Source organism: Vulpes lagopus, chromosome 4 (genome assembly GCF_018345385.1).
Source record: "Vulpes lagopus strain Blue_001 chromosome 4, ASM1834538v1, whole genome shotgun sequence".
NCBI lineage: Eukaryota > Metazoa > Chordata > Mammalia > Carnivora > Canidae > Vulpes > Vulpes lagopus.
This window is the reverse complement of record NC_054827.1, coordinates 39,857,952-39,868,106: the sequence shown is the minus strand read 5'-3', so window position 1 is coordinate 39,868,106 and position 10,155 is coordinate 39,857,952. Positions and strand designations below refer to the sequence as shown.

At 42.0% G+C, this 10,155-nt stretch overlaps 1 protein-coding gene across 1 annotated transcript in view; it reads left to right on the top strand.

The window, feature by feature from the left end:
• Positions 1-10,155, top strand: part of UBE3C (ubiquitin protein ligase E3C) — a 127,158-nt gene that overhangs the window by 1,229 nt on the left and 115,774 nt on the right. The window lies entirely within an intron of this gene.

Genomic DNA, 10,155 nt, shown 5'->3' with positions numbered 1-10,155 from the left:
GTGAATCTAATTAGCTGATTGTTTACGAAAGGATTTTTTTTTAAGTGTGTAAATGCTTTGCATATTATTTTTGGCCTTACTCAGGTAACTGTGTTGGCATGTAATTCTGGGGGAATGCTCGAATCCAAGTAGGAACTTGGATCGTGCCCTGGGTGTGTGTGTGTGATGGAGGAAAGGAACCCAGCAGGGAGTTGGTAGAGAACTGCTGGTAATTTTCAGGTCTTGAGTTTTGCATGAAGGTAGCTGGCTGCAGAAGTAGGTATTAGTAGGAGGTACTGTGTAGGTGTGGCAGGATTCCCGTGGGTAACGCTCCGGGCCCTGGGTATTCATGAAAATGACAAATGAGATAGAGGAATTTCTGCCCTTGGAGGGTAGAAGAGGCCTTGGGGATTCTGTGGGAAGATCTGGGGTACAGGTGAAGTAAGTAGAGAGCATATGGATGGTACATGGCACACAGCAAGCTGGTGGCAGGCCACCAGCTCATAATCTCCTGACTTGTCTTTCAGACAAGGGTGCCCCTGCATGCCCTGCCCAGGTTCTCAACTACTAAGACAACTCTAGTCTGAGGAAAGTGCTCATCTGTCCATCAGAATCTTGGGGAGATTGTACATCTTGCTGTTTACCTGTGCAAAACAATTTATCTTTTTTATCCTTTTTGGTTGAGGTATGGACTAAACCTTAAGTGTATGTGTCTTAGGTCATGTCCCAAGAACTTGAGGAGGTGACCTTGGTGCATGTGAAATTGAGGGAGGGAAATGGTCTTCTTGCTTGGCGTCTATCTGTAGCCCAATCCCACCGAGAACTTAGGACTGTAGCTGGCATCATAGAACTGTCCCTTCTTGACGTACGGGGGCTAGAATTTTGTAAACCTGCCCCCCCTCCCCCATCAGTTGGTCATTGGCTGAAGGCGGGAGTGTGACACTGCTGGCCTCTGAGCTAAGTAAGGGCAATTATTGGGAGAAGGTAGCACTAAGGAGCCAACAGTAGTTAATACACAGCGGCTGGGCGATGGGTGCTCTGATCTGGAATCTGGGTGAGGAATCACCTGCAGGTTCAGCTGGAAGGATTTTTATGGATGACTGCCCCCTTGCGACCCCTCCCCCCAAATCAAATAACATTCCCAGCATTCCATAGGCTCCCACCTGCTCCCTTCCATTTAGTATTCCTTCTCCTGAAGACAATTGATAACTGCTGTTAGGTCTTTTACTGTAGCTTAGTTTTGCCTGATGAACTTCTTGTAAATGGAGTCACATACAGTTTCTGTTTTTTGGGTCAGCATTCTGTCTGAGAGGTGGAGTCCATTCTCCTTGTTCTGTTGCATTGTATGAAAATAGCGTAGTGAATACAATCTGTTTCTAGGTGTCTCCTGGTGTGCTCACGCGCACTTAAGCTGGGTTATTCACACACTGAGGCCTAGCTCTGGTGCACACACGTGCAGTGTGTCCAAGGGTATCGGTGGCCTCACTTGCTTTCAACATTTATTGTCAGTCCTTTTAATTTTGGCAGTTCTTTCTTTTTCTTTTCATTTCTTTTTTTTTTTTTTTTTAAGATTTTATTTATCCATGAGAGACACAGAGAGATGCAGAGACACAGGCAAAGGGAGAAGCAGGCTCCATGCAGGGAACCCGACGTGGGACTCGATCTCGGGTCTCCAGGATCACGCCCTGGGCTGAAGGCGGCGCTAAACTGCTGAGCCACTGAGCCACCCAGGCTGCCCTAATTTTGGCAGTTCTGATGGGGATGTAGTTTCATTGTTGTTGTAGTTTAAATTTTGTTCCCTGGCAAAATTGTTGAGCACCAACAAATGCATATTATCCTTAATTCTCATTAGCTACAATGTAATTCCCTCCCCTCACTTAAAAAGCAAAAGGTTGGGATGCCTGGTTGGGTCAGTGGGTGAAGGGTCTGTCTTTAGCTCAGGTCATGGTCTCAGGGTCCTGGGATTGAGTCCCACGTTGGGCTCCCAGCTCAGCAGGGGAGGGGGTCTGCTGCTCCCTCACCCCTGCTGCTTGTGCGCTCGTGCTCTCTCTCTCTCACTCTCTCACATGCACACTCTCTCTCTTTAAAATATTTTTTTAAAAACCAAAAGTTATAATGGTCTTTCCTTCATGTATCTTTTTTTTTTTAAAGATTTTATTTATTCATGAGAGACACAGAGAAAGAGGCAGAGGTAGAAGCAGGCTCCATGCAGGGAGCCTGATGAGGGACTTGATCCCGGGACTCCCGGAATCATGCCCTGAGCCAAAGGCAGGCGCTTAACCGCTAAGCCACCCAGGCGTCCCTTTTCCTTCATGTGTTAAATGATTTGTAATTTGTCGTCCTTTCTTGAGGTTGGTGGAAAACTGAATATTGCTACCTTTTTAATACATCTTATCTTTTCCAAATTAAATGAATATTTTTAGTGTTTATTTAGAGGTTCTGTGTAGTATTTGAAATGTAATAAGGAGAACTCTGCTCCCATTATAATCTTGTTAGAGAGATAAGACTTAAACAATTAAAATTTAAGTAACAGTAGAGAGGGCAGCCCCGGTGGCCCAGCGGTTTAGCGCTGCCTTCAGCCGGGGGTGTGATCCTGGAAACCTGGGATTGAGTCCCACGTCGGGCTCCCTGTGTGGAGCCTGCTTCTCCCTCTGCCTGTGTCTCTGCCTCTCTTTCTCTCTGTGTCTGTCGTGAATGAATGAATAAAATCTTTAAAATAAATAAATAAATAACAGTAGAGAATAGTTACTGTGTTCTAGATTTCCGTTGGGCTGGTCCAGGAGAAGGGTAGAGTTGGTTGGGGTTTAGCCTTTTTTTTTTTTTTTTTTTAAGATTTTATTTATTTATTCATGACAGATACACAGAGAGAGAGGGAGAAGCAGGCTCCATGCAGGGAGCCTAACGTGGGACTTGATCCCTGGTTTCCAGGATCACACCCTGGGCTGAAGGCAGCATCAAACTGCTGGGCCACTGGGGCTGCCCAAGTTGGGGCTTAGTCTTGAAGGATGAATAGAATCAGGTTTGGCGGGGAAACAACACGGGCATTCTAGAGGTGGAAGGGCATACATGGAATAAGTATGCACTGGATTCCACTATTCTAAGTTACACAGTTTACTACTTTTTAATGTTCCTGAGATCAGGATACATCTTAGTGGCATGACAGTTCACTGGCAGTATTTTTTTTCCTCCTTTCTTATAGTGCAGAGAAGAATATCTTAGCGGCCATTCGATTACAAGTATAGAAATCCACTGAAAATTGCTTAGTGGGGGGAAAAAAGTGTGTGGGAAGAGTATGATTTCTCAAAGAACCTAAGCACAGAAATATATCCAATTACCAAGTCATCAGCACCAAGGTGGTTACTCCTGCGTTTTCTCCCTGGGCTGTGCTGTCTCCTTCATTCTTGCTTGATGCACTGCTGACTGGCTTCCTCCCTTTTACTTGTTGTGCATGACCTTGGCAGTGTATGCTTTCCTAGTTTAGGTGTCCAACTGAGACAGTTGGATATCAGTTCTATTTCTCAGGAAATCTGGTTTGGGTCTGCCTTTCACCTGATGAGCTGAGACTGGGATGGGGTTGTAGGGAGTCTAGATGTGTGAGTTGTAGGGAGTAGATTATCCAATAGGGGGAAGTGGTGGTTGAATGGAATGTCTCTGTTTCTGTGGACTTAAGTAGAGGTGTGTAAGGGGCTGTTGATTGTCTATGTGTGAAATGAGGGAGAGAAATTGGGGCTAGACATGCAGATTTGGTAGTTACAACAGGTAGGTGATGCAGAAAGAAGTCCTTAGAGGAAGGCCTGGAGTTTGGGGTGGGGTGGGCTTGTGGGGTATTATAACATCTAATGGGCAGCCCAGGTGGCTCAGCGGTTTAGTGCCGCCTTCAGCCCAGGGTGTGATCCTGGAGACCCGGGATCGAGTCCCACATCGGGCTCCCTGCATGGAGCCTGCTTCTCCCTCTGTCTGTGTCTTTGCCTCTCTCTCTCTCTCTCTCTCTCTCTCTCTCTCTCTGTCTCTCATGAATAAATAAAGTCTTTCTTTAAAAAAAAAAAAAAAAAGGGGGATCCCTAGGTGGCTCAGCGGTTTAGCGCCTGCCTTTGACCCAGGGCGCAATCCTGGAGTTGTGGGATCAAGTCCTGCATCGGGCTCCCGGCATGAAGCCTGCTTCCCTCTCTGCCTCTCTCTCTCTCTCTCTCTCTCTCTCTCTATGTATATATATATATATACACACACACACACACATATATATCAAGAATAAATAAATAAAATCTTTAAAAAAACTTAAAAAAAATCTCATAAGTGAGGAAGAATACTTAGGAAAGAATCACAGCTGGCCTGGGGCTAGAGCAAGGAGGGGGAAGTGACCTCAGTGCTAAGTGCTGCAGGGGTGCCGTGAGGATACAATAACCAAATATGAAGGCCCGAGTGACTTTATGGGGTTAATAGTCCAGGGTAGTAGGACTTGGAAGTCAGATTGCAGTACATCAGGGAGTGTATGGGAGGTCCAAAAATGGCTAGATCTTTTCTGAAAAGGACCCGAAGAAGGATGCATTTGGGGTCTAAGGAAGGTTTTGTTTTGGGCCTATGAAAGAAGCTTGAGCAAGTTACAGACTGGGGAAGGAGCAGGTGCAGGAGGGAGGAGGACTAGGGGAGGGAGTGGAAAGAGGTGTGAGCAGAAGAAGAAAATATTTTGATACGTACAGGGAAGAAATGGATGTGGATATAGAACAGTTTGTAGGTAGGAGGAAGGAAATTAAAACTTCTTTCCCAACTTTGCACAGTTGAGGAAGAGTGGCAGGAGAAGTAATATTTCTTATTTGTTTTTAAGATTTTATTTATTTGAGAGAGAAAAACAGGGAGCACAAGCAGGAGGCGTGGCAGAGGGAGAGAGAAGCAGACTCCCTGCTGAGCAGGGAGCCCAACATGGGGCCTGATTCCAGGACCCTGGGACCATCACCTGAGCTGAAGGCAGATGCTTAACCCACTAAGCCACCCAGGTCCCATAATATTTCTTTAATGTTTGTTGCTTTAAAAAAAAGTAGGATTTTATTTTTTAGAGTTTTATAGAAGAAAATCAAGCAGATGGTACAGAGTTCCCTTTTGCCCCCTCATCCTCCACCTTCCATTTCTCCAGTTATTAGAATCTTGCATTAGTGTAGTTCATTTGTCGTAATTGATAAACCGATGTTGATACGTTAACGTTCACTCTTTATGTTGTATTTTCTTTTCTTCTTTTTTTAAGATTTTATTTATGCATGAGAGACACAGAGAAGCAGAGACATAGGCAGAGGAGGAAGCAGGCTCCCCATGGAGAACCCAATGTGGGACTGAATCCCGGGACTCTGGGATCACCACCCGAGCTGAAGGCAGATGCTTAACCACTGAGCCACCCAGGCGCCCCTATGTTGTATTTTCTTTGAGTTTTAACAAATGTATAATGATGTTATCCACCCTTATAGTATCATACAGAAAGATTTATTGCTCTAAAAATCCTCCCTGCTTTACCCATTCATCCTCCCTCATACTCCCATGGATCATTCGGTAGGAGTGTTTAGTTTTAACACTGCAGAAGCTAGGGCATCTGGGTGGCTCAGTTGGTTAAGTGTCCGACTCTTGGTTTCAGCTTGAGTCTTGATCTCAGGGTCCTGAGAGTGAGCCCGGCACTCAGTAGGGAGTCTGCTTCTCCCTCTCTCCTTGCCCCTCCCCACTGTATGTGCTCTCTCTCAAATAAATAAATACATCTTTAAAAAAAAAAAAATCTGCAGAACGGTCCTCCAAAGTGGCTGCACCATTTTGCGTTGCCACTGGCAATGATTGAGAGTTCTGTTGCTCCACATCCTTTCCAGCATTTGGTGGTGTCAGTATTCTGAATTTTGGTCATTCTAATAAGTGTGTAGTGGTATCTCATCATTCTAATTTGCATTTCTCTGATGACATATGATGTGGAGTGTCTTTTCATATGCTTATTTGTCATCTGTATACGTTACCTTTTGCCCATTTTTTAATTGGGTTGTTTATTTTCTTTTTACTTCTTTTCTTTTTTTTAACTACTTTTTTTTAAGTAGACTCCATGCCCAGTGTGGGGCTCAGTCTCGCCACCCTGAGATCAAGACCTGAGCTGAGATCAAGAGTTGAATGCTTAACCGTCTGAGTCACCCAGGTGCCTCTGGGTTGTTTGTTTTCTTATTGTTGAGTTTTAAGAGTTCCTTATATATATTTCTTATGTATTTGTATATATTTTGTAAATATGCAAGCCCTTTGTCAAATATGTCTTTTGCAAATATTTTTTCCCACTTTCTTCTAGTTCATTTTTAAAATTATCTTAACTGTCTTTTGCAGAGCAGTTTTTTATTCTAATGAAGTCTAGTTGTATCAATATTTTCTTTCATGGATTATGCTTCTGATGTTGTGTCTGAAAAGTTGTTGCCAAATACAAGGTCACCTAGCTTTTATAAAAATGCTATCTTCTAGCTTCTAGTAGTTTTATAGTTTTGTATTTTACATTTAAGTCTATGATCCATTTGAGGTTAATTTTTCAGAAAGGTATAAGGTCTGTGTCTAGTTTATTGCTTTTATTTTTATTTTTTTTCACGTGGATGTCCAGTTGTTCAGCCTGTTTTGTTGAAAAGCTGTCCTTTCTTTGTTGAATTGCCTTTGCTCCTTTGTCAAAGATCAGTTGATTCTATTTTTGTGGGTCTATTTTTGGGCTCTTTTATTCCATTAATCTATTGGTTCTGTTTTGTTTTTGCCACCATACTATCTTGAATTCTGTAGCTTTATTCTAAGTCTTGAAGTTGGATAGTGTCATTTTGTTCTTTTTCTTCAGTACTCTGTGAGGTATTCTGGGATTTTTGACTGGGATGATGTTGAATCTGTAGATCAAGTTAGAAAGAACTGATAGTGACAATACTGAGTCTTTCTATCCAGCATGGAATATCTCCAGTGTTTAGTTCTTTGACTTCATTCATCAGACTTTGGTAGTTTTCCTTATGTAAACCATATATATATGTGTGTGTGTATATATATATATATTTGTATATATAGTTAGATTTAGACACGTATTTCGTTTTTCTGGTGCTAATGTAATGATACTGTGTTTTTCATTTCAAATTCCAGTTGTTCATTGCTAGTATATAGGAAAACAATTGATTTTTATATTTATGTTTCTATTTCTCCCATCCCCTAGCCCCTGGCAGCCAGTTTCCTACTCTATGATTCCAAATGTTTGGCTTTTTTCTTTTTCCTTAAAGATTCTACATGTAAGTGAGATCATACAGTATTTGTCTTTGCTTGGCTTATTTCACTTAGCATAATGCCCTCAGTGTCCACCCATGTTGTCACAGATGGCAGGATTCCCATCTTCCTCGGGGCTGAATAATATTCGATCGTGTATATAATTTACCACATCCTTATCCATTCGTTTGTTGATGTACCCTTATGTTGTTTCCATATCTAGGTTGTTGTGAATAATGCTGCAGTGAACACAGGGGTGCAGGTATCTCTTTGATATCCTGTTTCATTTCCTTTGGTTATATAGCCAGAAATGGGGTTACTGGATCATAAGGTAGTTCTGTTTTTTATTTTTTTGAGGAAGCTCCATATTGTTTTCCACAGTGGAAGCCATATTTTTGTTTTTAATTTCAAATTCCAACTTTTCATTGCTGGTATGTGGAAAGGCAGTTGATTTTTATATATTAACCTTCTATCCTTCAATCTCACTATAATCACTTAATAGTTTCAGGAGTTTCTTAAATCAGTTGTTTGGAATTTCCTACGTAAATGATCCTGTCATCTGTGATCAAAGATAGTTTTCTTTTTCTCTTCCCAAGTCGTCTACCTATTATTTGTTTCTTTTCTCCCTGCATTAGCTAGGACATTTAGTAAAATGTTAAAGCAGTAGTCTGAGAGGGAGCATCCTTGCCTTGTTCCAATCTTCCTGGGAATACTTCTGGTTTCTTACCATTAAGTATGATGTGAGCTGCAGATATTTTATGGATGTTCTTTATCAAAGTGAGGAGGTTCCCTTCTATTCCTAGTTTACTGACAGTTTTTTTTTTTAATCATGAAGGGGTGTTGGATTTTGTCAAATGCTTTTTCTGCATCTACTATTGTGATCATGTGATTTTTCTTGAGTCTGTTGATGTGGCAGATTGCACTAAGTGATTTTGGGTGCTGAACCAGCCTTGCATACTTGGGATAACTTCCACTTGGTTATGATGTGTAATTCTTTTTATACATTGTTGAATTCCTTTTAATAAAATTTTGTTGGGAATTTTTGCATCAATGTTCATGAGAGATAACTGGTCTGTGATTTTACTTCTTGTGATGTTTCTGTCTGGTTTTGTTATTAGGGTAATGCTGGCCTCATAGAATGAGTTACTATACTCTAGGGCCTACCAAATTCAGCTATTGCAGTTTTAATTTCCCCTTTGATAGGTTTAGACTACTCTTTGGATTTTAAGAATTTTGATTTGCTGGCTTTACAAAACTGCCCTTGTTCTGCAATTGCAGATCTTACTTAAAATATTTGAACTTAAAAAATATTCCTTACTATATATATGTATATATATAATTTTAAAGTAGGCTACTTGCCCATTATGAACCCCAACATGGGGCTTAAACTCATGCCTGAGATCAAGATCTGAGCTGAGATGAAGAGTCAGATGCTTAACTGACTGAGCCATCCAGGCGTCCCTCCATGCTCCTTTTTTTTGAAGTTGGCATTCGGTAAATGGTCCTGCTACTCTGTGTACATAGAAGTGTAAGATAAAACTGTTTCTTACAGATCTGGCATTAAGTAAAACAAAAATATTTTCTAAGATCAGATTTAAAAAAAAAACTTTATTGTCAGGTCTGGTGTTATTACATTGCTATTTTTTTAAAGATTTTATTTATTTATTCATGAGAGATAGAGAGAGGCAGAGACATAGGCAGAGGGAGAAGCAGGCTCCATGCAGGGAGCTTGATGTGGGACTCTATCCTGGAACTCCAGGATCACGCCCTGAGCCAAAGGCAGGCACTCAAAGGCTGAGCCTCCTAGGCATGCATCCCTGTTACGTTGCTGTTTTATCTAGCAGTACCACATCTGTTCTCTTGAACATAATTGTTGGTAGCTTTCACATATGAGACCAAAAAACTGCAGTTCCCTGTAGCAGATAAGGTCAGGAGTTCTTGACCTGGTGCTTAGGGAAATTAAGCAGAATAGAAGGGCTGAGACTATTTTTCTAATTACCTCTGTACTTTTAATCAGGGCCTGGAGTGAGACAGCAAGGCACCTGGGGCACAAAGTTTAGGGAGGTGCTCACTTCAGTTGCACAGCTGCATGGTGTAAGGTGGTCCATGCTCTTGTGGTGGGCCCCACACCTGCACCACCCATAGAGCAAGAACAAGAACACCTCTGTAAATCTCGTACCCTGGGGACCTAGTTTGGCACCAGTCCCTGCCTGGCTGTGCACACTGGAGCTGATTTTCTTGGGTTAAGGAGTTAATTGCTAACTAAGTCTCTTTCTCTCTTTTTTAAAAAAATATTTTATTTATTTATGAGAGAGAGAGAGAGGCAGAGGCAGAGGCAGAGGGAGAAGCAGGCTCCATGTAGGGAGCCTGACACAAGACTCGATTCCTGGGTCCCCAGGATCACACCCTGGGCCGAAGGCGGTGCTAAACCGCTGAGCCACCCAGGCTGCCCCGCCCCGCCACTAAATCTCTTAACTAAGGGAACACCTAGGAAGTGTCGTGGACTGCAGAAGAGTCTCAAAAGAGTTTGTTGCTGAAGCAATAGGGAGTTTTCTTCTGTGACTCTCTTTATTCTTACAACTTTTATTGAATGCAGACAGAAGTTGGGAAGTTGACAATCTTATTCTTTGATGCCATTGTTAGAGTAGTTGCTTTCTACATGTTCTTGTTCTCCAGTCACAGCCTCTTCACACCTTCTTTTACTTACACTGTTGTCAGTGTGAAGGGAGGAGCAGAAACTTTCTTCTGCTGGTGTGTCTCCACAGAGCCCATCACTTGCCATGATAACTAGGTTAAAGATGGAAATACAAAAAAAAAAAAAAAAAAAAGGAAATACCTAATGGTGTAAATTGGCACAACCTACTGGGATGGGAGGGATGACACTTTAGCATCGAAAGTTTTAATGAGTACATCCCCTCTATTCCAGTAATTCTACTTTTAGAAGTTTAT